This window comes from Taeniopygia guttata, chromosome 1A (assembly GCF_048771995.1).
Source record: "Taeniopygia guttata chromosome 1A, bTaeGut7.mat, whole genome shotgun sequence".
Taxonomy (NCBI): domain Eukaryota; kingdom Metazoa; phylum Chordata; class Aves; order Passeriformes; family Estrildidae; genus Taeniopygia; species Taeniopygia guttata.
The window spans coordinates 66346226-66371480 of record NC_133025.1 but is presented as its reverse complement, the minus strand read 5'-3'; the positions used below and the strand labels follow the sequence as shown (position 1 = coordinate 66371480).

The window sequence follows — 25255 nt, the reverse complement described above, 5'->3', positions numbered from 1 at the left end:
AACCTATGGGAGTAATTTGTAGCTCTTCAGGCGCATTTGAAAACAAAACCAAACCTACCTGAAATGTGTAATGTCCTTGGTACCAAAAGTTTTGCTTTGAAAGTTCTGTTCCTGTTTCTTCTACTTGCTTCTGTAGTCAATTACTGTAAAATGTGCTTGTTATGATCTTTTAATTGCTCACAGGGTTTTAAAAGAGGCTGTGACTTATTCATCAGTGGGAAATGGGCAATAATCAAAATAATATAATCCGTTTCTGATGTATTTCCCTGTTTGTTTCCCATCTGTTCAAAAGTTTTCATGGATTGTGACTCCTCAGGATTTTAAACGTTTTGTGATGTGCCTTCTTTTAGTTACTGAATCTTTTAATTGACCCTTCTTTCCATTTACAAAAATCTCATTGTGTTTGGTGTTGTAAGAGTGCCTTCCATTATGTAATCCTCTGCTGCTGCTTTCTGGTCAGAAGTCTCTTAGTTTTGAAATGTCAAATAAGGCAGCAGAGTAAAAATTCTTAATTTTTTAGATGTTTACCTTGCAGACCATTAAAAATGTTCATGAAGGCCTACTTTTCCTGTTTTAATGGATCCTAGGGGCCTTTTCAGCAAAGATGCATTGCAGTTACACAATTATTATATTAAACACTTAATACCTGTAATCTATAAATTTTACACAGCCTCTTGCTGGATGTCTTTGCTTCATTTGAATATTTCATATAGAAATGGAAAACTAATCCACTATCTATCTTTTATTTAAGTGCATAAAGACTGCCAACATTAGTTTTAACTGTAACTTAAAAAGCAGGGGGGACTATTGTGGCACAGTCAGCTGCAAAAATGCAGAACAAAAAATTTTTTTTTCATTATGTAGCAAATTGCTGGAATATGTGATGATGAAATAGATAATTAATATAGAATTATATATAAATATATAATGTTATATATATATATATAAATTTTGGTGTGCACAGTATAGTCCTTAATATCTACGGAGTGTTTCCACAAAGCAAACTGACTTTTCTTTAAGGAATTTACTGCCAACAAAGGAGTTGTATTTAAACAGCAATGCAAACAAATTTTGGCTGCTCAGTTCCTTAAAAGATTGTGATCTGAGCCCCGAGGTATTGGCAGAAAGGGCTGTGCTGAATTTCTGTGCAGGAAGAGGGGTCCCTGCAGGTCTGTGCAGGGCCCCTGGCACAAGTGCCAGCTGTCACACAGGCAGGTGCTGGGCTGAAATTGCAATATCTGCATGGTGCTGAAGCAGAAACACTGAGCTGAAGTGATTTGGACCCTGGACACAGAATCCCTGACCAGTTCCATATTCCTGGGGAGCTCTTAGGGGCAAGAGGAACGCACAGTTGTGTTTTGCAAGAAGCATGTGGAATGTGTTTCACAGCAGAACATATTTATTTGAGCCTTTCAATTTTGTAAATGAGTTCTGTGTTGGGGTTTTAAATGCTGAGAATCTTAAACTTTTTATACAAGCTAATTTTTACTCTTTAAAAAGCATTATATTTAACTTAAAACTATGGACTATATTTCTAAAATAATTATGCTAAAATTACGAGTATAGTTAGTTAGAAGTGTATAATATTACAAAGTAAAAAACTTTGAGTTTAAAGTTTTAGAATATAGTAATAAATAAGAAACAAAATAGAAGTTTTAAGGTAGAAATAAGTTATTTTTATTTGCTTTCTTTTTATTTTTTTTCATAAGTTTAAGTAATATTTTGTAGTTTAAAATAAAAAAAAAGTCCGCAGTGTGGACTTTGAAAAGTTAGTTGTTAAATTAAAAGTGAAAGGAATTTAAATATCATTTCTTAATTAAATAGTTTAGCTTTAAAAAAACCTTGTAACAAGAAATAATTAGTTCTGGTTTCAACTTTCTCAATACAGGAACTGAACTGAAATGAATCCAGAAGGGAAACTTGTCCATTATAGCCCAAAGAATGCATTTTCACCAACTATTTGCTTGTACTATGTGCTTAGCAATTATTCTGTGTTTAAGTTTTCCCTGTAAACATTTGGATTCAGTGACTCTTCTGATAGGAGCAGTATTTTGATCTCATCAAAAGCTAACATACGAAAGCTTAAAAATAACAATTCTGTTAAAAAAAAAAAATCTGTTTAGCTAAAGATGTAGTTACGTCACATAATCATAAGAACTGAATCTAAGTGGCATTGTTGTCTTGGGAGATTTTTCTTTTTTTTTCTGCCCAGGGATTAGTACAGGTCTGAAACTGCTTAAATGTGAAGAGTTTGTTAAGAAAGGTGCTAATTCATTGAGATCTCTTCTTGCCTGAAGCACGTGGAAAATTGATCATTATGTATTCTATAACTTTTAGAAATTTACTATATTCATGAAAAGTTGTTCCCTGTAAAAAAAAAAAAAAAGGCACCTTAGTTTGTACTTCTGATCTTCATCCTCAGATGTATTCCATGTGCAGATTTTAACATGTTTAGACTTGGAAGGTAGTTGGAAATGGAAACGTAAAGACATTCTGCAACCACATGGTGAATACTTTTTTTTTTTTTAAAGCTTGGATATTCCTGCCAGGTGTTCATCTCTATATCCTCAGTTATCCTACTGTGGCTTCCCATTCACATTCTAAGCATTTCTCACATTTCCTTACCTCATGTGAGCACATTCACTTCCCTATGACCCCCACGTGTCCACATGAAAAGACTTGCAAGAGTGTTACTAGTTGTTAAAGCAATAAGCAATTTATGAGGGTCACCCCATCCCTCATTATTTAGTATTTATTCTTGCCCGTAAAACACCTTTTGTTAACATTTTTCTTCTTTTGTTTGTTGACTAATGGAGAATCACACTTGAAAATATCATTGTTTGGAGGGTTGGGCTGTCAGTGTGTTTGGGTGTTAAACAACTCTGGTTTGTTATAAATGGAAATTCAAAAGAAGTGATAAAATGCATAGCAACTTGTAGTTGCTATGGTGTTTCAGCTCGAAGTAATTTTCTTCGATATTAAAATGCTTTTGGGGTATCGCCTTTGCTTTTAAGTAGTCACTATTTAAGAAGGAAATGGCTCTGGGGAGAAGTAATGAGAAATTATTTTGGAATATTTAACGTGACAACCCATGAAGAAGTGCCAGGAAAATTCCTCAGCGTTCTAGAATGTTTGGGGCCTGGTTGTTTTGGCCTCTTGGAGGCTTTTATGACACAACTTCACGACACTAAAGACCGGTGGGTTAGTGCAGACTGCACCCTAGGTAGGGGGCAACTACTCAACTTGACATGAGTCAAGGAACTCATGATTCAAGGAACAAATCAAACCCATGAATTAAGGAACAAATTCAAGGCAGAAATGTGAAGTTGAGTTTGTCAAATCTCAAATTCAAGGCAGAAATGTGAGGTTGAGTTTGTCAAATACAGGGTCAGTCCCCAGTTGTCCCATCCCTCGGTGTCGGTCGTCTGACGCGTGCTTGTCCTTCTCCTCCCTTCCACCCCTCTGCTTGCATACCTTTAATTCCTACTCCTGCCATCATCTAAAAGATGATTTCTCTGGACGTGCCATTTGGGAAAGTCTGCCAGAGCTGTGATACCTCGTTGATTTTCAGTGCCAGAGCTGCTGAAGTGTTAGGCTTGGGTCCCCCATGTGGACCTGAGCTGCACTACGGCTCTCTCCCTTCCCAGCCCAGCTGCTGGATTCACTTTTTCTTTCTCCTGCCTCTCTTTGTTTCAAATGAGCACTTTCCATATGTTCTTCTTGAGTGAGACCTTTGACTTTTTAACAAGATAAAAATAATGAGGAATTCTATCTGTTGCTAATAATTTTGTCTTGTTCTTGGAAACAACAAAGGCTTGCAAACGCCTCCAAAGTGGTGCATGACTTCGATACATAAGTAGTAATAATCCCAAACTGGCAGTGTAGAAACTGCCTGTAAATGAATTTGTATTGAATTTCATTTAAAGAGTTCCAATATTGCGCATTTCTTTCTGACTCTAGCTTCAATTGCATATAAAAAATCAGTAAAATGTGTCTCAGGAAATAACTGCAGGAAGTTGTTGGTTTTCATATGTTTTTTTCTCTATAAAATACTTTCTATTTTAAAGGCATAACATTTAATTTTTAAAAAATAGAGTTAAAATCTGCTCCTTTGCTGTAGTCACACAAAGATTGCAGCTGGTGGAATCTTCCTGTACAGTGAACAGGCCAATTAATACAAGTTGCATAATATAAACTTCAGATTGCAGCACTGGCTTCTTTAAAGAGCTTCAATCATGTTTATTCAAATGATCAATGCTGTGTGAACCAAACATGTCAGTTAACTCAACATGGCCATGTTCAGAGTTAATTTGTGTTTTGAATGCTGCTGTATAGCTCGGAAACTCAAGGAATCTGCAGAAAAAAAACCACTGCAGTTTGTAGATTAAAAGTCTTTAGTTAGGGTTCACTCTGATTCTTAGGGAACCATCAGTAGAGAAGTAAAATAACTTTTTTTTCTAGGAGTAAAAAAGGGTCGCCTTGGGTGTTATTTTGGATTGTTTTGGGTTTTAGTTGGGTTTTTTTGGCTTGTAAGCAACAAGAAACTATCTTTTTTTAATTAGTCACTGAAAACATAACAAACTAAATATAAACAGAGCAAACTAAATATAGCATATAGATGTTTTGAATGCCATTATTTCAGGCTGAGGCATAACAGGACAGTGATTTTCTTAACACTAAGAGATGCCTTCTTCAAAGCACCATTCTTCAATTGTTCAAAGCTACCTAATGGGCAAAGCTGAAATAGAGTTGCAGCTTTATCCCTGCTCCAGGACAGTAGGGCAATGCATGATTATTTACTCTTCCTAGAAAGCTCTGTGCATTCCAGCAAGGTTTTGCACAATTTCCTCTCAAAAAACAGGCAATAAAAGTTTGCATATTTTACATGTCCATGTTGGGGAGCAATCAGAAAAGGAGTAGTGGAAATTGCCTTGTAAAGAATGCCTTTCTGACCCTGTCACATCCCTGCAGCGGGCTGTGATGAGAACCAGAATGTTTATGTTCTGCTGCTCAGTCTAATGCTCCACCAGCTCAGGAGCTCTGTCCTGGTTTTCAGAGTCAGAAATAAATCACATCACTTCAAACAGCAGGTCAGTTTTTGAAATGTGCCTTCAGATTAGTCTTTCTGTCAGTCAGCAGTCAGCACAACTTAAGTTGCTTTTTGCTCAATTAAGGTGACGTAAGCCAGCGGCGCGGTGGGCGTAGCTGAGCAATGGGATGAGTTTGAGGTAATTTGCCTGCCAGCAAATCCTGCTGGAGCCTCCACATCAACAACATTCAAGTTGTTACTGTAAATGGGGATAGTGTTTGGAGTCAGAATTCCTAAGGGATTTAATCTTGTAGCTTCAGGCAGCTCAGAAATTATTTCAAAAGGGATGCCTGTGTTGACACTTACATTGTGGTGTAGTAGTTCCTGGGCTGAGTTTTTAAAGACTTTGCCTACATACCAAAAGTGGTTAAACCTGAGAGAAGGATAGAACTTGACATGGTTTTGAAGCTTTCTTCCCACTGCATCTGCTCTGCTTTCTCCTCAAAATTCCCTCTGCAGTTCCTCACTGGTGATTCATATATTTTTATAGTTTTATGTGTGTTACCTCTATTGTGCCAGATTTTAGGAAAGGGAGTACAAGGCTCTTCTGTGCTGCTGCTGTTATGGTGAAGCTTAAGTTATAAGAACGTTTAGGAGCTCCTTTGTTAGCAATCTGAAACTGTGTATTCTGTCTTGCTCAATTCTAAATGCTTCCATGGCTTTTAGCAGGACTGCTTTGTGTCTTGCACAGTAGAACTGTAAATTAAATCATCTCTTTCATGTAGCTTCTCTAGTCGAATAGCAGACACTTCCAAAAGGTGCTGTTACTCAAAGAACTGCTTACAATGAGCATTTTTCAGTTTGTCTCTTGTTCTTCCTCACCAGTGATGCGAAACATAACCTGAAAGTGTGAGACTTTGAGTTGCCAGCAGATGGACACCACCTGAAAGCAGTAGATTTTACCTAAAGAAATGTCAGCTAGGATGTCAAGTCCCATGAGCTGGAAAGTGTGGATCTCACTGTCCTAACAGCTGAGAGTGCAACACCCTCATGATTGGGTATTCTTTACCAAAACAATTTGTAGTGTTAAGTGCAGCGTGTGGTTGTGTTGCTTGTTTAAAAACACGCAGAACTTTTCGGGTCAGGAGGTGAGGGATCTCTTCACATCAGCATCAGAATCACCGTCGGCTCCAGGTTTCCATCTGCTCTTTGGATCCCTGTGGCCCTCTTGTGTAACTTTGTGTAGACAAAAGTATCTTTCCACATTTTCTAAGTGTTCAAATTGGCTTCTGAAATAAAAAAGATGCCTTGAGGAAGCTGCTACCACTGCCTTTAGGCTGTCACCTCGGATTCGTTCCATGTGAAGTAAGACCTTGTAAGTGACTTAGGCTGATTTCTGTTTGTTGTTTTTGTGGTTTTGAGGTCCCATCTTAATGTCTGGAAAGGGATGGGGGATGGTGTTTATGAAAGGAGTTTCATTTCTCAAGTCAGTAGTAATCATAATGTCTTATGAAGTGTGTGAGGAGTAATAGTCTTGATCTGTGTGAAATGAGAGGCAGTTCTGGATGTACTCCAAGGAAGATGCTTTAAAATGAAAAGTTTAATTCTAACCTTTTTTTCCTTTGCAAGGAACCTGTAGAGGTTGTTTGGATTCTTAATTTTTAATATTAGGGTAGTATCAAGAGGACTGAACCTTCTCTGAAAGGAAGTGAAATAAGAAGAGGCAAATTAATACAAGAGTCTGTCTGACACACACAAAAAAAGGATGCCCAAACTTGGAGAAGTTAAAGCAGTTGTAGAGATGTGCAATGAAAATGGAAATTCAGTATATAAGAAGAGAAAGTGGAGAAAACCAGAATGGAAATGGGAATACATGTTATTTTGTTAAGGTGACTCTTCCAGGATATATATAACAAGTATTTCATATCTGCTGGAGTATTGGTAGGGGAAACCTGGACAAGGAAGTCTCTGAATCTTGGAAAAGTCTTTGAAGAATGAAATAATTGGTTTGTTTGGCTAACGTAGCCCCAAAGTGTTCTGACAGTCTAATGCAGTCTGAACTAATTGGTAGTTTGTGAGCTTGATTTTTGTTCCAGTTGAGAGGAAGGACTGGCATTGAGTGAATTGTCTTTGGTAATCCTTTGAACTGCTTCTATGACTTGCTGGAGGTCTTCCAAGTTACCTCCAGCTTATTTCTTTGTAAATACTGGATCATTTATTCATACTTGATTTCCTTCTCTGAGACCCTGTGCATTCTTGTTAAGAGATTTGGTGCCTCAACTTGAAATTAGTGGCACAGCCAGGTTTGCCACTGGTGTAGTCTGGCACATAACCTATTCTTCTCCTTTTGTACTCATTCTATTCTTCTCTTGCTCTCCCTGCCTGGCATGCTGGGCAGGAGAAGGGCACAAAAGCTTTCAGATACAATGGATTGCTTAAACTCCTGTAGGGCCCTGCTGTTGTCCTTTTGGAAGATTTTTCAGTATGCTTCCTTGCTGAAGCTGCTCCTCTGTCATTCTTAGGAGCATCCTGGAAGTTGACTTCTCTGGTCAACCTTGGTTACTGTAGAAGCTGATATCCAGCAAACTGATATTCAAGTCCCATTAAAGCCAGTCCTCTCTGAAGTGCTTTTGGCAACAAAGACTTCTCTGAGTTCTCCAGGGGTTGGCGCTGAAGATTTTCATGTCTAATTTTGCCCTGTATTCTGGGATTATGAAGCACACACATAAATATGCAAGTGTGCATAGGTAAGCTGTAAAATATTGCATAAAGAGGAAATAGCTCATCATTTAAGGAAATTTCAGTATTATGTTATTAATAATTTAGTCATTAATGTAAATTGGTCCTGTATTATTACTCTCTCCATGGGCAAACTGTTCTCTTCTTTTTTGTTCCAAAATGTTGGGGTTTTTTTTCCGTACTGCATTGGTAAAATGGACATGTTGGATCAGTACCCCTGTTTCTCCTTTCCAAAAATGCTATGCCTACAATTTAATATTGGAAAAGCTTGATTTGTTGTAGTGCCCATTACCGTTACTTGGTCTAAGATTGACAGTAGTTATATGGGGGAAATTAATAGCTATTAAAATCTGTAATCAATGTCAGTTCTTGTTAAAAAGGATGAATAAAGAAATAGATATAATTAGACACTCAATACAATTAATGTTTTTGAACTTTGAAGTCCCTTTGGTATGGACCATTCCCAGTCCATCATGTCCACAGCATCATGGTGGTTTGTCTGCAGTTCTGCTACTGCTTCATGTTTCTTCCTTCTCAGAAAACAGCAAGGAAGGAACATCAAAAAACACTCTATTTGCCTCATTAAGGGAAAAATGTAGCCATGACATTAAGTGGTGCAGATGAAGAGACTGTTTTGAATGTTGATGCAATGATTGTTGCTTTGGAAGGAAACTCTTGAGGCAGATTTTTGGGGCTTGTAGAATAAAGTAAGCATTTCTGTACAAAAGGGAAGTTTATTCCCAAGTTGTAAGGACTGTAGTGACATGTTTGCTTTGGTTTAAAAAAGTGTTGTTATTCCAAGATCAACATGAGATTTCTCTGTAATACTCTGTCCAGTAAGATTTCCTTGTTGCAAGATCACTTTCAAGGCCATATGTAATTAACTGGCTCACAAAAGCATCTCGATTTCCCTGTCAGCAGCGCAGTAGTTTTATTATAAGAATTTGCTAATTCTTTTGTCCTTGCTGGAGGACAATCTTGTTCTTGTATTCCCTTGCACCAGGATTTGGTCATCTTGGATCGGACTGGTAACTGGATCTTAGAGATTGCTCTACAAATGTTCTGTTTTATTGTGAGAGTGCTGCATAAGTGCATCCTCGGCCATAGAGATGAATTAAGAACATCCCACATATTTCGATATTGAAGGTAGGAAGTGTGCCTGTTGAGGATATGTGGTGCTGGTGATTTCATCCATGCTGTCAATTGTGGATTGGGAAATCCAGTTGTCCCCAGTTCTGCTTGTTTTAGTGGAAACCTGGTTAGGGTGAATGAGACCCCTGTTAAAGGCAATAGTGGATTTCAGAATATGCACATTTCCGCTTTCTTCAACAGTCACATCAGATGTACTGTAGCAAATAGTGAAAGGGTTGTAAGTTCATGGGTTCACTGTGTTTAAGCATTAATCTGGTGAAATCACATCCAGGCAGTGCAGACTGAGATAACCATAAGCAGGGAAACACAACCTGTAAAGAGAGATTATGTAACCTACAGAGGAAGAAGCTGGAAGGCAGTGGACCTCCAGAAATACACTAACAGCTACAGCAAAGTGAGAGTAATTGGGTTTTTGTGTCTGGTAGCTGGGACAAGTACTAGTGCTCCAAAGCTGGAGCTGGGAAAAAAGCAGTGTAAAGGGAAGAATGTTCCTGATAGTTTCAAAAGATTTGGTGGGACAGATGACAATTGCTGTCTGTGTTCATAGTCATGGTGTTAACACACATTCAAATGGTTGTTTTGCTTATTAAACATGTGATGAAAGCATTCAAACATCTAACTATAGCCTAGATTTATTAGTTAAGAATGTGCTGTGCATGAGGATTTTTGTTTCTATTCTGAAGTTAATGATGTCACTTTGGGCATGTGTTAAATTGTCACGTTGATTTTTGAATTGGTGTTTGTTCAATTTGGGGATTTTTTTTTTTTGTTTTGATGCTGCACTCTGCATTCTGAAAGACTTTACAAATGCATATTACTTTCAGGATGGATTTGTTAGCTTTCCAGTAGTAATTCATCAGGTACATTCTGTTGCATATTGTCTGCATTTTTGGTCTGGTTTTCCCCTCTCTGAATGCAAATCTCTTTGAAGTGAGATGTTTTATTCTATGCTTACATGGCTGATAAGGTACTAGTCCTTGACTGAGTTTTCCTGTATCATGTGTAGTGCACAAATCAAAACACCACTTGGGTTCTGGGCCAAAAAGGGGATTTTCTAAGTTAAACCTGTAAGGCAGCAGCCAGCCTGTGTGTGTTTGCAGTGGTATCAGGTCTCAGAGCAGCTGTGATATTTGGTATCTACTCAGTGCTCATTAAAGGCTGGAACCACTGTAATTAATGTACCTTAATGCCATCTTTAAGAATCTGCCTCGCTTTGTATACTAAACCAACTGTTTTCTTTGGGGAGCCAAATTTTTTTATTTTCCTTTGTTCATCTGGTTACCAAGGTTTTACAAGTAAATGCTCCTGCAGGGAAATTAAGTTTGTCTTTTGGGAGTTACTACTGTGTTTCTTAAAAATACATGTGTAGCATTGGCTGAATAGGCTGCCTGGGAAACAAAAAATGAGTCTTGTACTGCTTTAGCACTCTGAGATTGCTGGCAAAAATCTTGGTGGAAAGTGAAGTCAGTTCACCTCAGTTATAATGTTAACCTTGCTGTGATGTAATGTAAGGATAAAAGGGTTAGGCTTGAAATTTGGTTTGATGCCTGAAGTGCCATTAGTAATTGAATTTCGGATGGAGTGTGAAAATATTCTTTTTGGAAATAATAGTGTTTTTTATTTATTAATAAACTGGTTAACTGGGAGTGCAGGTTCTATGCTCTGACATTAATATTGATTAAACATACTATTTTTTAATAAGTGGAGGGGAAAAAAGCCCCACAAGCATCAGTTTGTTCTCATAAAGGATTATATACTAGTTTCAAAACAACTCTAGTGCATTCCTTAAGTGCATATTCAGGGTAGGATTTTATTGGAATCTTAAGTGTTTTATTTTATTATTACACTGATACCCCATGTTCCTATGCCAAAAAAAAAAAAAAAAAAATTAAGGCTGCCTTTGGGACATTTTGTCCAAGTGGTTGAATTTTATAGCTCAATTTTAATTGTCTAGTAAATGGAGGGTTGCTTTTGTTTTAATCAATGGTCATCTTGAGGATAACCTCAAAATGGTTGTACTAGGCAGACAGACCAAAGAGACCCGTGTGTGGTGAATGGTAAGACCTTTAGGAAAGAATATATAAAAATAGGGAATCTGTTGGATGTGTGGATATAGCTAAATTCTGTACCAAAGCATGTTGTGGTATTTTAGTACTCTTATTCTGCCATATGCATGTGGGGTTTTTTTTTCCTCTCTGGAAGACTTTGTGATGGGAGAGAAAGAATTTGTTGCATTTGTTTATTTTGATGAACCAAACTTGCTTTTCAGTGATGCCACTACTGCCATTACCACTCCTTCCACTCAAGAAATGATGAATGCTTCCTGTGCAGGAGGAATTTCCAGTGTCATTCCCAGGATTGCTCCACTTTGGGCTCTCCGCTTTGTCTGCACCGTTTTTCCAGTGTTCCCCCTCCCCATTCTCTGAGCTTGAGTCCAGTTAAACCTGGGCTCTTTGAGACTGTCTTTGTTCCCTGCTGTCCCTGAAGGGGCACACAGCTGGAGTAGGGACACAAGGCTGGGTCTCTGTGGCCCCTGGAATTCTGTGGGGACACAGCTGGCTGCTGTTCCAGCTTTTTTTTTTTTTTACTGCCTCTGGCTGATGCTTTTTGAAACCACAGTGTAGGTGTCCAGCCCTTTTCTGAGAGGCAGCACCTCATCCAGCCTGATCTTTGGCTGCACTTCTCTTTCCTGTAAGAATCCTTTTCAATTAATGCACCCCATTTCAGCCGCTATCTTGTATCTCAGGCACAAGCTATTGTGGGTTTTCTCTGCAGCCCTCTTCAATCAAATTTCCCTGTCCTGAATAATTTTCTATCAAGTGCAAGTTATTCCTGTGCACTTCACTTGCTTGTTCAGAGAGCTTATGAATATCTTGAGTATAATGGGTCTCATATTCTGCATATTCCTACTCATACATACACAGGGCTCGGGTTTTGTTTCATTACTATGAGGCTTCTTTAAGAGATCTGAGTGAAAGACTTAAAAAAAAAAATCACATTTTTATAACCATGTGTCTCTGATTAATATGATTCCGTTACAATAAAAGTGCAAGGTGAGGCTTTCTTCTATAGAGGTAATACCAATTTTTTCACAGTATACTCTATGCATTAAAATTTCTATTAATTATGTTCTTCTCTGAATACCTGATAATGGTGTTGTTCTTAATACCTGATAACCACCCAGTACAGAGGCTGAATTTGGAAAAAAAAAATTGAGAAGTGAAAAGCAGACAGAATCACCACATTCTTCTGATAAAAATGTCAGCTTATAAGTGAAGTGCAGCCATTATGACATAGTACTAGTTTTTTTTCCTTATTTCCTTAGAATAATTAAAGAAGTACTAATTTAACCAGGTGGTTTTAGTGCAGTTCACTTACCAGTTCTCTAAAATAAAACTTCTGTAGTGGCATTGCTTTGGGACACTTTATAACTCTCTTGCCTATAAAGAAACGCTTCAGTGCTTCTAAGGGGAACTTGGTTTCTCCAGTGAGAAAAATGTGGCTGGCTGTTTTACTGTGGTTTTGCCTGTCTTGAGTGCTCTTTCTGCCCCTTCAGATCAAGCCCCTTCTTAAGATTCTAAGTGAATTTTTTTTATTTGGAGCAAGCCTCTGTTGGATTTTTGTGCCATATGCCAGAGGCAATTTTTCTTGGCCTGCTGAATTGTGGCTTTACATTTTTGCTTTCCATGCTTGGACCAGGTTCCACTTTTTGAAAGGTCTTTTTCCTTGTGGATTTTATTTAGTGGCTTTTATGTTTTAAAGATTATGACTGGATAAGAGCTGGCCGCTGTGTTTACCCAGCAGCTCCCCTGCCTCCCTCCCAGCTCCCTGCTTTCTTACTGCCAGCTGAAATAGAAAACTCCTGAATTTCTGGTAGATGGCAGCATTTACTGCCTGTTCTCCTGCCCATCCCAGGAGGAGCTGGATTTGCTTGATATGTAGACAAATATATTAAAGCCAAGAGGGAAGAGGGAGGGAGATTTTTGTCAGCTTTCTCCCAGACTTGGAGCAAGCACTGCCAGGGGCACAGAACCTTTTGGGACATGGCTTATGCTGGGCCCCTTGGCTCAGGAGTGGTTTTTCTCTTTATTTTTCCTGGTTGTGTGGAATTTCTCACAGGAGATTGAGTGGCTCAGCCTCTGATAGAAGGTGAGGCTTCTCTGTTGCACAAGTCTAAATACTGGATGCAGTATGCACCAACTATAAATACAGTGTACATAAATAGCATGCATTAAAGACTCGTTAAACTGAATTTGAACATAAAGACTAGGATTATTCTAGAAAAAAATCTGTCATTAATATTGCCTTGCTTTAATAGCAGAGATTATTCAGGCTGTTTAAAACAGGTGTTATTTTCAGGCTTTCTTTCAAGCTCTCAGTATTACTTCCTCTTTGCAAACTTGCTACAAGAACACAGTTGATGTCAGGTCTAACATTTTACTTTGGCACAAGTTTAGAAGTGGACTGAGAGGACAAAAAAGCAGTGTTGGGGTAGAATGTGAAATAAAATGTAACAGGACACAAATGAGGATGGTGTGGGAAAAGTAGGTATGTCAAGGGTAAAGAGAATTGCACTATTTGATGTTTCCATCCTTTTTGTGGAAAAAAAAAAAAGCAGTTTGCTTGGCTTCATTGGGTAACTGTGCTTTCAGCCAGTTAGTGTGTATATATCTAAAGGGGAAGGAAGTGTCAAAATATTTTTAAATGTTGCTTTTTATGTCCTTGAAATGATTGAATGTAGGGGAGGGAATGGAAATAGTTCATTGCATTATGGAAGTGTTGACTTTTGTGTCCAAACCAATTCAAGGAACATATTGAAAATGCAGTTAAAATCTGTTTATAGTGTCCTTCCTGTTAACAAAAAAACATTTGGCTATTTTTTGCCAATCATACCAGACACTAAAAGATCATCAGAGTATAGATGGAGAATATCCTAAAGAATTTGTAACTCGCTCACTGGTAAAAACATTAGCCTTTATGAAAGAACTTCATGATACCTGTGCTGTGAATGTTAATATGGCACTTTTCTAATGAAGTCTCTAACTTGCTGCATTTTTGGGCTGTAAATCTGCTGGAACTGACCAAATCCTTATGTGTCTTGAAGGCACAAGTACTGGTGGGTTACAAGTATATCAGTGTGATTAAAACAAATCATTCAGAAGAAGAAGAAGTGACTTCTGTAATGATAAAAGATTTCAAAGATAGAGTAATTGTGTTATTGCTTGGATCAGAAATTTGTGACTGTTTAATCCATTCTTGCTCTCTTTCCTTCTCTGTCATTTCTGTCCCAACCCTGAATAGATACCCCAGAGGAAAGAAAGTAGTATTTTTCTCTAGGAAATTTATTCTTTCTTTTTTTTCCACGCTCTTAAAGTAAATTCTGTTCTTTTTAGAAAAAAATAATGTAAATTATTTAGGGGGATAAACCACAGCAGTCCTTTCTCAGCAGCTTTGAAACTTGAGTTGAAGTCTAAAACAAACAAGTGTGAAACATCTTGGGGGGGTTTGGGGGTTTTTTTTTAATTCTGAAGAAATTTACCTTTTTTATCTAGGGTGAGACCCATTTCTGTGGCAACCTTCCTGCTCTTGCTGTTCAAGCCAGAAAGAATATTTGAGGTTCATTTTGATAAATACAGACTCTCATACATTATGAGCTTCTTTTTTTTCAGGACAAGCTAAATGTTTGGATAGAATTTAGTTTTTATTTAGTAGGGTATTATTAATTTTTTTTCAGTTGCATTTGTATATTAGGTTACACTGCAGATCAAGTTACTTCTTTCACATGCTTCTGTGAATAAGCTATGTGTGTTCCACATTAAAATATTAATGCAGGATATATTTGACTCCTTGGCACAAGAATAAGATTTTCCAGGTGAAGTGACTTGAGGTTGCAAAAACCATGCCAATAACTGCAGTGCCAAAGAGGTCTAATTTATGTGTAATTATTCTCAGATGTACTTCATACAATTAATAATTACATTGTCCTTACTATGATGAATAAAACCTGCTTTTCCAACTGTCTAGGTTATGTATGTCTGAATCACTTAAATATGGGTTGTTCTGGGATACTGGTAAGAATTCTGGGGAAGGAAGTTGACATCTAAGTAGAATTTCTTAATGGCTTCAAAAGTGAAGAGGAGTTTGGGAATGATTTTTGGAATGGACCTGTTGCCACACTAACCTGTGCTCATCCAAGAACAGGCATAAATGTTATGTACATAGTTCAAAAGCAGAAAGCTGCTGTGGGAGGATACCAGGGTTGTAGTCAACTCATCTTTCTAAACTTGCTTCTAAGCTTTCAAACTTGGATGAAATCTTTGAGGGTTAATGCTGCTTTTGAGTTAATAAAATCAAAAGCTTTGGAGAAAGTGCATGTTACAGACAAGCATAAATGCTGACACTTCATGTTTGAGTATCTTTAACCAAGGCTTAAAAGAGCAGAAATGCTAGATATTGTCTTTAAAATAAAAATAGATGGTTTAAAATTGATATCCAGAAGGGATAAATGTGATAATCATCAAAGGTAACTTCTGTCTTCACACTCAACAGGAAATTCAAATGCCTGTCAGTCAACTTGCACGAGTCATTTCTCAAGCATACAAAAATCTGAAACCGTTTACATAGAGAGATTAAAAAGAAAGGGATAAGGGTACTATGCCGCAATGTAACACTAAATCAAAATACCCCTGTATGCTTTTCATTTTCCAGTTCTGAACAAATTACTGAGTTTCAGACCCTGGGTTTTCTTGAGTGGGGAGTGTTTGAGTGTGGAGTCTTTGTGTTTTGTTTGTTTGCTGTACACATGTTAATGAATTACTCAAAATAGGGGAAAGATGTCAATGAATCTTCAAGCCCTGCTGTGCAATCCCAGCACATCCTGATGGGCTGTGGTGTGACTTCCTTGGAGCTGGAAGCTGCAAGTTTGTGCCTCCGGAGCTGCCCTGGTGTAGATGGACAAATAAAAATCCATTAATACTCAATTGTTAATCCTCAATTAATAGTTGGGGGTTAATTCACGGTGCTTTTTCATTAGCCCTTTCAAATACAAGATTTGGCAGATGTCAACAGCTGTAAGACACCCTTTGCTAAGGAAATAAAACAGATTCTTGTTTTTCCTCCAGTGGCAGGATGCTGCCAACCTATTTCAACTCTGCTGGCATGGCTCTGCAATTGAGAGCACAATGATTCATTTTGGTAATACTATAATATCTCAGCATTACAGTCTTAGCAGCTAAGGATTTACCAAGAAAGACCATTAATCCATAATTAATTCTCTTTCATAATTATTTTGCAATACTACATGTTTATATACAGAGTAAATTAGATTATTGTTCCAAGGGTTTTCAGATATAATGTGATATGTTTGAAGTGCAGCATAGGATATTGCATGGGGATCTGTAGCTCTACATAAATTGTTTAAAAGCACTTAGAGCAACGGAGTTTTTTTAGATGGAGGAATTCACGTGCTAAAAAGGTTAAACTGTTGTTTGTGTGGAGATGGTTTCCTGAGAATTTTGTAGCTACATGTGACAGAAAGATGGTCCAGCAGGGTTTGCAGGTTGAATTCTGTAGGACGAACAAACACGGTGACTTTTGTCTAGAAAATTATTGTCTGTAAAAACTGCACCTTGCCAACTTTTTGTGTACAATGCTCTGTAGTAGACTGTTGTTTCCCTGCTGTTGGGCAGAGAAACTTGTAAACAAGTTGGAACAAACACATTTATACATTTTGTCCATTTATGCTGTTTGCACACTAGTGGTGTGCCTGAACTTGCACTCTAAAGGCTTCTGTTTCTCAAACTGGGTTACAGAAAGCAATTCAGTCTTTTTATATAATTTTCTTCATTTTCAGTTAAGACCAAAACCAGTTTGTCATCTTCTCTTTTTTTGTTTGTATTTATGCAATTGTTTAGGGGTTTTTTGTTTGTTGGTTTTGTTGTTGTTTGTTTTTTTTTGTGAGTTTTAAGCAGTTTGCTTTGAAATCTTGGGTCACAAATGGCTTAAAAGGTGCAGAATCAGCAGCAATTTCGAAACACAAGCGAATTTGTATTTGTTCTTCTCATCTCCACAGCAGAGGATAAAAGTAATCACGTTCTCATGTAATAATCAGTGTAGAATAAAGCATTTGATGTTTCTTTTATTTTTCTGGTTTTCAAGTAGGTTGTCAGAACATTTTAAATTTTCACTTTCAATGCTGCTTTGTGACTGTATTTCAGTTTGTGTGTGTATATTTCTAAGTAATACCTTAGCCTTAAGAAAAACCCATCAGAGGCTGCTTGAAAGAAAAAGTGAAGCTGTGAATGAATTGCCTCTGGATTGCACTAAAGGTACTCATTTTTGCTATCTTGCTCATTAATTTTTTTCTTTTCTTTTTGGACTAACTGGGCTTTTGTAGTTTGGTTTCAGCATGTAATATACCATGCGCTTTGCCTCTCAAATTTCCCATGATTTTTGTTTTTTTAAGTTCTTTGGATGATAATAAGCCTTTTATTTATAGGAAGTAAAAGCGCCAGTATTTACTTTTCTGTTCTTTAAGGTACTGTAAATACACATGACTGCATGTCAGTGTTAGTAATTATAAAGATGGGTATTCTAAGAAAATAGAATCACCTTGCAAAATATTCTTGGTGTGTACTGCCTTAAAAGAATTTGGACTGGAGGATTCAAAACTGAAGAGACTTGCATTAGTCATGTAAATCCAACTGAACTGTAGATTTTCTTGCGGTTTTGTTTTTAGTTTATTTCCTGTGAATCATGTTTGAATGGTATCCTGAGAATAAATTGTGTACTTTTTGAAGGACATAAAATATTGGAGTGCTAATGAAACTTTATCCCTGGGCTGTTGTCCTGAAAACAAAAGTCAATTAAAAAAGCATTTCAAGTGTTGCTCCCTCTAGTTTTTATTGATGTATGTAGGCTTTTTCCTATTGAAAAAGAGTATAAAGTCATTATATCAGTTAAATCTATTTTAACAAGAGGGAAAGCCGGAATATGATGGTTTTCATCTGTGCTGGTTTTATTTGAACTGTCACTGTGATTAGATTTGCTTGCAGCAGCTTTAGGAGGTTGGTGTCTGACGTGGACTTCTTGGGGAGGGCAATGCTGAGCTGGTGGCAGCTTGGACAGAAGGAAAGCCTGTGCTATTAGGGGCTAATCCACTCTGCTGGATCCAGTGATTCAGCTGACAGCAAAATTAAACAGCTACACCCTGGCTGGTGAATTTTGTTGTCTGACTGTAATAAATAATATCCCGGTTTCAGTCATTTGTCAGTGAAAAACCCCTGACAAGGACTCGTCTCAAGCATCTGATGGAAATTTATAATTACAGACCTGTGTTGTGTAGGGAAGTTCAACTGCAAATTAAGCTGTGGATCGTTCAGAGTTTAATTATCCTGTTCACTGGTTTCGTAATCTTTCAGTGTCTGTGGCTTGAGAATTACTCCACTCTCCCTTCCACAATCCATGCTGCATCAATTCCCAGGGAAACAGGGAAGAGTGGGTAAAGCTCTGGCCTGCTGGAGGGAGATGTTCTTATTTGGCAAGCTTATGTAATTTGAAGTGCAAGTCAACTCTGTGCCACAAGTGGGTGGATCATGCCCTACTTTGTTGAAAAGGTGAAGAAGCCAAGTGTGGGACTCAGATTTAGTCAAAAAAAGAAACTGAGAGTTTCTAGCCAGGCAGATGCCTGAGAGAGCTGGAGAGAATGTAAAATATTCTTTATCTCTCTTGTTTTTCACATTGTTTATAGTTAGGTTCTGTCACTGTGCGTCAAGCACTCTGCACCAATGCTGTGGCTTGTTTTCACTTCAGAACCAATGGATTTGGTCTTTGTGAAGCTGTGTATAAAAAAGCAGTGTATTTTAAATAAATCAGAGTTTTATTCTCAGCAGCCTTCTGAGCCTGAGTCTCTTCATTCCCATCTTGCTTCTAACAGTTTTTTCTATTCCCTTGTCGATGGCGACAGCCAAGGGAATAGAAAAAACTGTTAGAAGTTAGTTTTAAGTTTAAAAAGACAAAACCCTAGTTTCTAATAAAGTGGATGCTATATCATCATTCTTACTGGGCTTCACTTTAGCTGAGAAAAGGAGCCAAATGTAGGAGGAATTATCTGCAGCAGTTGGACATGTGCTGTCCTCACAGTTTCTTGAACACTGCATTCACATTGGTTTGCTGCATTTACCAGAAACAGAGATTGCCAGAGGTGAGGATTTGTTTCAGAGGTTTTTTTGAGAACCTGCACAAGAATTCCTGGCCACCAGCTGACTGTGGTTCAGTGACTTCTAGAGTCGGAGCTCTTTGCATTTAACTGCACCTGGTGGGTTTCTGTGTTCATCCCTGACCCCACACCAGCTCTCCACGAGTTGTTTCAAAAGCTGACCAAAACTCTGTGTTGTTCCATGGGTGCACACAAAACTTGCTGTGAGTTCTCTGAGATGACCAGTCTATGAAAATAGTATCTATTTTAATGCTAATGTTTTGTTCCATGGTGGAAATGTCATCTCAAAACCCTCTGAATATTGTGGAATGGTTTGGGATGGAAGGGGCTTTAAACGTCCTCTTGCTCCCACCCCCCCTGCCATGGGCAGAGACACAAGACCAGGTTGTTCAAAGCCCTGTTTAGCCTGCCCTTGAACTTCCAGAGATGGGATGTCCAAAGCTTCTCTTGGCTAACTTGTTCAGTGTCTCACCACCCTATAGTAAAGAATTCTTTCCAATATCTCATGCAGCTCAGCACTCTTCCAGTTGGCAGCCATTCCCTCTTGTCCTACATGCTCTTTGTGTAAAGTACAGAGGGTTTTTTCATTTGTACCATGTTACACTGCCACTATTAAATGTCATTTGCTATTTTACTGCCTGTGCTCCTAATCCTGTGTAAGTCCTCTGTGATCCTTCTTCTGAATGGTACCTGTGGTCCTGGGAATAGTGGTAAACTTTAACTTCTGTGTTCACCACCTCTTTGAAATCAGGGTGAAGAGTTCGTAAGCTCAAGTCCCTGCAGGTTTATTAATTTGTGTTCTTTCACTGTTGTGAACCCATTGCCATCTCTTGACCTCTGGCACCTTAATTTCTTTCAGGAGCTTTAACGAGTGACCTTTTAGGCTACTATCAGGAAAACCACATTTTCTGTTTCAGTAAACTTCTCTTATTTTGCTATCTAGTGATGCTGATCTGTATTTTGCTTTAATTTTGAGTATTCACGTTTCCCTTGCCGTACATCACATTTTCTCTAATGCAGAAGAGTTTTTCCTCCACTCTTTCACTGCAAGCATTTAATCAGCTCCATTTTTGCATATTGAGAGACTTGGGAGATGAGGCAGAGATCTTGTGCTTGTTCAGATTGGTTCATGGTTGTAATTCTGCTCTGGCTACACAGTCAGCAAGTTGTCAGAATAGCATGTTCTTCTAAGTAGTTAATTTTAAATTCATTATATTTGTTTTTATAAACTGGTAACTCTACAAAAGGGTATTTTTACTGCAGTTCCTGCCATTAATAGAAAGAAGCTGCTTAATGAGCACATATGTAGCTGCAATTCAGAATGAGTTTAAGAATGTTGCAAAGAGCTTTGCCTGACTGGAAAGTTACTTTGAGAGGAGAACTGAGATCTTTTCCAGATGGGATTGCAGCAGTTTTAACTCTGGCTTTATCAGTTAATAAAAGGGATTTGTGGTTTCTGACAGTTATTGAATAAGGATTTGAAAATGTGTGTAGGTCTTGCAGCACAAAAGAGCTGCTGAGCTTCAATGTTTCTTACGCAGAAACTTGTATTTGATGGGTTGAAACTCTGAGATTTTTTTTTTGGATGAAACTTGATTTGAAGTGTTGTTTCACTTCTGTGTTGCATCAAAAACTGGAAAATATTTTATGCTGCTTTGATTGCTGCCAGAGAGAGTGGAAAGATGTGTTCTCAGCTGCCCAGGTCAGTGGTGATCTTTCCCTAAAACATTTTCTTTGACTTGTACAATTCTTGCAATAGCAACATTTTGTAGAAAAATATATTGCATTGGGCACTAAGAAGAAGGATTCAGATTGGATTCCTGAGGTTGTCAGTCCTGCAGCAAAAGTAAACTCATTCATATATGGAATCATTTACTAGATTCCTTTTAACAAAACTTCTGGGAATCAACAGCAAATAAAAAGGAATGTCACTAACAGGTTGAATTTTAGAAACAGCAACAATTTTACCTTAGCAAGTGCAGTTCCTCTGTCAGGGACTGTTGTTCTCTTGCCCATATTGAATGTGTTTCTTAATCTAATAACTATTTTTAGTCACTTTAGATGATTATTTTTAAAAGACAAGTAAATGTATTAAGAGAATAGTATGTGAAGGGGAATTGTTTCTACTCTGAGGATAGGCAGAGGGTTGGCTGGGTACTTAGAGCTTGTCTTTGGGATAGGCACGTTTGTAGCTTGGATTTATTGAAAGGTGCTCAGTTCAGACCTGGTCTTAGTCTCAGACACCCTATAATATAAATATATATATTTAAACTTGGGAACCAACACTAACAGTGTGGGCAGCAGTGACAGTTTTATATGTTCTGGCACATCGTCTGATACAATTTTCCGGATGAATCATTATGGTCATATATTAAAGACCAACAGGCAGCCTGCTTTTATAAGCTGTGAACAGCAGATATAAACCTTATTTTTCCATTTTACTTCTTCAAGAGCGTGAGCACAAAGTGTTGTATCTTGAACACAAACCTATATTTAGAAATGAAATTACAGCAGAAATGGGAGTGCTCAATTCAATTGACAATTAAATCTAATTGCAGGTATTTGAAGATTGAAAGACTATAAAGAATCAGACTTATCAGGAGATTGCAATAATTTAAGGAATAAAATCCAATGCACATATCAGCTGATGTACTAAATATACATGTACTTTGTGGGTCCTTTAGTTCTGTTTGCCCCATGAGAGAGTCAATGACTATTTTTTTTAAATCAGTATTGAAGACATTAGGACATGGGTTAACAGGGAAAATATGAGAAAAGAAAGTTAAAGAAGGCAAACGTGGCATGGGATGGAAAGAAAAGCTGTAAACCAGGACAGTATTTTCAAGTGAGGTGCAAAAATAATGAGAAAATAACAAAAGAGATAATATATGTCACACAACAGAAACACTGAAGAAAAGTAGCACAGTCAGAACTATGAATAGAAACAAGAATGTAAATTATACTATAGAAATAAGATAAAAAATTACTCATCTTTTGAACTTTGCTTATGTAATTTTCCCCCTGTGGTTGTCTAGACACAGATATATCCTTTTTCTTAGTTTTGTTTGAAAAATGTTCTTTCCACTTGAATATGTCAGCTGATAGATAAGATATAATAACTTAATGGCAAACAGACTTTAAATTGCTACACGTTTCTGGAGAATGTAGCTTTATATAGAAATTGAAGAATTCTTACATATCTGTGATATAGTGTTTGAGAGAGACATCTTGAGGTATTACTGCTGGTAACCAAATTCAGGAAGGCTGCTTGTGTCATCATGCCAAGGCTGAGAGGAGAGCTGAAAGAACTCGTGTGTAAGAGACATCCTTGTGGAATTCTTCTTAGGATGCCAAAAAGTCTAGTGAAACTCAGCTGCATATAATTTACTGAAGAATTTATCATGTTTAGTTAAAAAACGTCAATTGCATAAGTCAAGGCTCTTAATAAAACCCATGTAAAGCCCAGTTATAACCCTAAATGTTCATCATATTTCATTGTGAAGGAGTGGCGAGTTTGATACTGAGACTGAAAATTAAATATACTGCTGAACACCCATCTTATTAAAATGAGCTGCTCTGCTATCAGAGCAGGTGATCAGGGCTGGTCGTGTGTGAAGCTGTTGGCAAGAAAGATGTTTAAAGTATTTATCACCTGATTTCTTGTTAAATACATTAAAAGAAAGGTAAAAAAAACACCACCACCATTTTTCAGTCATTTTCTAACTTAGCTTCTAAGTGTCTGCAGGGAGTTTACTGAAATCAGTTTTGTTCCTGCTCCACTCTCTGAGGCTCACTGTCTTTACAACACAGTGGTCTGGCATGATTTTAGTGTTTTGTGTGGCAGCAATACTGTGGTTTGGATATCAGTGCAGAAACTCTAGAAAAATGTTTCAGCTTCCAGGGCTATTTGATTTTAATCCCAGCTTTGTCATGTTCAGAAGAATTACTTTCTTAGAGGTCCTGTGTACAGGCTACATTTCCCTGCTTATATATTAATTCAATTATTTTTTTCTTTGAAGACATGTTTATTAGATGGCAAATTGCTAAATTTACACACACTCACTGTAAAACTTCCTTATCAAGATCTTGAAACTCAAATTTATGTCATTGTACAGAAACCCTTTCAAGGTCAGCAAGAGACCACTTTCCAACTGTTCTGCATTAGTTGTGAAATCAAATTATTTTGGCTTTATGTGCTGATGTGCTGCTCATAACCCCCTTGCATTTCATTATGCATGTATTGTGGCTACAATTTGTAGGCCATTAAAACAATAAAACAGATTCATCAACAGAAAAAACAAAACTGTCCTAAAATTTCCTTATGCTTTTGTCAAGTTGGGCACTTGTACAGGAGGTGCAGAGGGTTTTGGTTTGGTTTTCTTCCCATGAAAATTTGTTTTTTGGGGGAGAATATACCCACAGAAATATAACTTCAGAGCAGACCTTTTGAACTTTTGAACTGTTGTTTAGCTCAAAGAAAATTCTTGTTATTTGTGCTCAGCTTGATGGGATTTTGGGAAGCGAAGGGGAATGAACTTGAAACAATAGAACAGTGTTTATTTCAATTTTATGGGTTTTATTAGCAGCTTCTTTTTCCCCTTCCTCATCTTCTGTGTAGAAACGGCAAATTACTGATTAGGTGGCTGTGGATTTGCACAAGTAATCTTTCTTCAATAACATTTATTTATTTGTTTATGTTTTGAGAATGAAGCTAGAGCAAGCCTGCCTGGATGAAAACATTTCTCACTCAGGGGGCAGCTCTGATGTCCATGGCACCTCGAATTTTAAAAATAGAAATAAACATTTAAACATTTTTTTAATAAAATTTTGATTTGCTAGTTTGAATCTACATGGAAAATGGGAGAGCAATAAGAAAGGAAATGATGAGAAGTTAGATGACAAAAGAATAAAAGCTTAGGTAAAAATGTGAAATGTGATTTAGTACTTTTTTCTTTAAAGTGCCCACTAGCTGGAAAATAAATAATGAAATTCTTATCAAGAAGATGGCTTATATGGTAGACTGCAGAATTCATCTGAATTTTGCAGTGTGGACATATCCTGCAGCAAGGATTCCTTTTGTATGTGTTGGTGTTAGAAAATTAACTACCAAGGTATGATGTGATTTAAAACCAAGTGAACGCAGTTAGTGTTACGTGACTGTAAATAAACTACTTTTTATAGTGTGTCTCTGGAATATGGACTGGGATGTTTGGGAGTGTTTATGAAATCAGGTTCAGCTGTGCCACAGCTCTGTTGTGCACCTTGACTTCTGGGTTTATGGCTGGGAGAAATTGCTGAAGTGGAAATTCTTCCTCTCATTTTGTGTGAATTCCAAGGAAAAGGGCAAGGATTAATGTTAAAATAATTGCCTTAGTAAAGAGGATTTTTAAAGCACTGGAGTGCAGAGTGAATGTCTTACACTTCAAAACTCTGTGTCTAAAATTGCAGATCCTTGTAGCAAATACAAGCGTTTTTTGATAGATAGGACAATCCAATTTTGAAGTTACTTGTAGACATTAGCAAAGCTTAAGAATATTGTGCTGCTTCTCTACCAACCGTTGTATCCACTAATATCCACCACCCTGGAAGTAGAGGATTTGGTGGTACAGTTTATTCCAAATCTTTTTCTTATGCTCAGGTGTGGTACAGGAGGAGGGCTGTGCTGCTCTTTTTTACAGCATCCTTTAAAATACAGCATTTATGAAGTAGCCTGCCTGGCTCTGCTTTCAGCTTGAATGATAAGCAGGAAAGCATTTTAAAAAACCAGAAGTGCCTGGGGCACAGCTTTTTTCTTCTCACAAGAGGAGGAAAACTTTGTATTCATTTGAAAAAAATGATTATATAATAAATATGGAAGGCTGTGAGACAGAGAAAACCAAAACACGGAAAACTTCTCTTCCACTTGTCTGTGGGTGTATTAAAGGATGTTATTCCCCTGAGGGGAAAAGGTTTAAATATCTGGTTCACAGGATTTTTGCATGTGAATAACCTGACTTCTGATATACAAATAAATTGTTCCATTAAGAAGTTAAGTGGTTTCTTTTTGTATAAAGAGACTTTAAGTGGAGGTAAATGGCTCTGGAACATAACTCATTTGCTAGATTGTGCTCAAGCAGTCA

At 37.5% G+C, this 25255-nt stretch overlaps 1 protein-coding gene across 25 annotated transcripts in view; it reads left to right on the top strand.

Annotated features, from left to right (window-relative positions):
* Positions 1 to 25255, top strand: part of PLEKHA5 (pleckstrin homology domain containing A5) — a 163467-nt gene that overhangs the window by 33610 nt on the left and 104602 nt on the right. The gene's annotated exons all lie outside the window — the stretch shown is intronic.